Here is a 2,751-nt window from a genome sequence, read left to right on the forward strand (position 1 = left end):
TTTCTTTTTCCCAGGATCAGAAATTCCAAAATTCAAGGGAAAAAATGGGGAAAAAAATAACATGGTGTGACAAATGGACATTAAGTTCATAAAGACCCTTTTTAAAAAAATGAGATATTATGGAAGAAAATACCATGAAAATAATCATAATAATATGAGAATTGTTTTTTAGGCACAGTAAATTTGAGCCTTAGTCTTCATGAAGATACTGTAGCTTATATAGGAAACTATAAATATATAAGACTCTGGGAAGAAAAGTCAAAATACATATTGTTTAACATTCTGTAGGCCTAGAAAACTTTTGAGGGGAGGAAAAAGGATAGCCAACTGAATGTTCACTTAAGAATATAGAACTATGGGGGCACCTGGCTGGCTCAGTTGGTAGAGCATGTGAGCCTTGATCTCAGGGTTGTGAGTTCAAGCCCCTCGTGTTGGATGTAGAGATTACTTAAAAATAAAATCTTAAAAAAAATAAAGAATACAGAACTACGAAAAATTGCTGGGTCAAAAGGGTGCTCCAAGTGGAATCATAGTTTGTGAAATCATACAACTTAGATATATTTTTAAAAGGAAAGAAAAAGTACTAAATAATTACAGTTCCTTCCAAAAAGGAAATCTTAAATAAAGGGGAAAAGATTCTAATAGTATAAATGAGCCTGGCTCAGAAAGCAAACCGAACAAAGTATCCAAGATTCTGTCCATAAAAGTAAATTACATCTTTAATATGAAAGAAATAGGCTATAAAAAAACTTCATTCCTAGACATGGTTTTAGTAAAAGCTCATTTGTGCTCTTTTGCGGGTGCATAATAAAGTTCCATGGGTTTGTTCCCTTTCCAATATTACTCACTGATCAATTGCAAAGAAAAAGAACCATTTAATACAGTGAATGCCCACTGGCTGTTGCTGTGTAAATGGTATACTACGGCTTCTCACTGGCTGTAACAAGGTTCATCTGGTTTGGTTTTCCTTCGCTTCCAAGTTCTTCTAAAGCTGACCTCACAGGGGCGCCTGGGTGGCACAGCGGTTGGGCGTCTGCCTTCGGCTCAGGGCGTGATCCCGGCATTATGGGATCGAGCCCCACATCAGGCTCCTCTGCTATGAGCCTGCTTCTTCTTCTCCCACTCCCCCTGCTTGTGTTCCCTCTCTTGCTGGCTGTCTCTATCTCTGTCGAATAAATAAATAAAATCTTTAAAAAAAAAAAAAAAAAAAAAGCTGACCTCACAGCCAGATACTTGGATCCGTGATCAACAGGGGCATTATCTTGTCTGAGCACTCTCACCTTTTTCTATTCGTGTGGAATGAGGCCTGAATACTTACTCAATTTCACTTGCACCGTCAAGTACCGGATCAGTGGCCACTCTTGCATTGCTGTTATCAAGCTCACACCGCGGATCATCAGATGCTTTGGTCCGTTTTCTACTAGGTTCTGCTTCCTGATTACTGTGTCTCAAAGCACTGCTACAGTGAGCACTATCACTGCTGTCCTGTCTTCTGCTCGACTCCCATGTTCAGTCTGTTGTTTCTTGCCTTGCTGTCATCTGTCCATGGCCTGTATCTTCAGTCCTTCCCCAGTGCTGTCGCTGACTGCTTGCCGATCGTGGCGAGTTCTCTCTCTTGACGAACTTCATACTCACCACAACTTGGGTAAATTTTGCTGATGAGTGCATCAAAGTTTGGGTCTGGCCTTAGTGATCTTTCAGAAACTAGCATTTTCCAACAGGTAGGATATTCTTTGTTTTAAAGATTTATTTATTTATTTTAGAGAGAAAGAGAGAGAGAGAGAGAACACAAGTGGGAGGGGCAGAGGGAGAAGGAGAGAGAATCCCAAGCAGACTCCATGCTCAGCGAGGAGCCTGAGGTGGGGCTTGATCTCACGACCCTGAGATGAAGACCTGAGCCGAAACCAAGAGCCGGACACTCAACCAACTGCACCACCCAGGCGCCCCAGGACATTCTTTATTGCCACTTCCGAGGGCTGTAATAGTGCATTCTGCACAAAAACGACGTAAACGCTCCTTTGCAGTCATGGTGTTCTTCAACGTATCCACACAAACTGGGCACATGAATTCACTGTGTAGACTTGGAGATGAAACCACAAATTCTAACCCATCCGTTATTGCCTCCTGAGGTGTTCACCGTAATTCATAAAAGCTGAGTTCCCATGTTCTGCTTACTGGTTGAGTCCCATTTGTCTGCACAGCCTGAGACATCGCGGCTCCTGCCCCAGCCCCGGACTTGCTGGCCGTGGCCAGATCCGGATTCAGGGATGAGCCGCACAGTATCAAAACGTTATTTCTTAATGAAAAATGGCCTGAAATGAAAGTCAGCGCTAGATCTGGTGACTGAAATTTAGGAAAAGCTAAGAGGCATTTACTGATTTTTTAGCCAGAAGACTATAACTTTCAAATGCTGTATGTCTAGGAATCATTACGAGTCTGAAGGATAACTTAAAAATTTCAGCTAAACTAGACTGAAGTAATATTCACGAATTTGGGGATTTGTGAAGGTCTCAGGACTGGACCTGTGAATGCCAAGAATCTATTCTAGGTTCCAGGGGTGCCTGGGAGGCTTAGTCGTAAGCGTCTGCCTTCGGCTCAGGACGTGATCCCAGGGTCCTGGGATCGAGCCCCGCATCGGGCTCCCTGCTCCACTGGGAGCCTGCTTCTTCCTCTCGCACTCCCCCTGCTTGTGTTCCCTCTCTCGCTGGCTGTGTCTCTCTCTGTCAAATAAATAAATTAAAAAAAAAAAAA

General features: G+C 42.9%; 1 pseudogene; it reads right to left on the reverse strand.

Moving 5' to 3' along the window:
• Window positions 1-780: 780 nt before the first annotated feature.
• LOC113267998 (E3 ubiquitin-protein ligase RING2-like) lies at window positions 781-2,211 on the reverse strand (annotated as a pseudogene).
• Between the last annotated feature and the right edge of the window lie 540 nt (window positions 2,212-2,751).

The sequence above is a fragment of the Ursus arctos genome, unplaced genomic scaffold (genome assembly GCF_023065955.2).
Source record: "Ursus arctos isolate Adak ecotype North America unplaced genomic scaffold, UrsArc2.0 scaffold_2, whole genome shotgun sequence".
NCBI lineage: Eukaryota > Metazoa > Chordata > Mammalia > Carnivora > Ursidae > Ursus > Ursus arctos.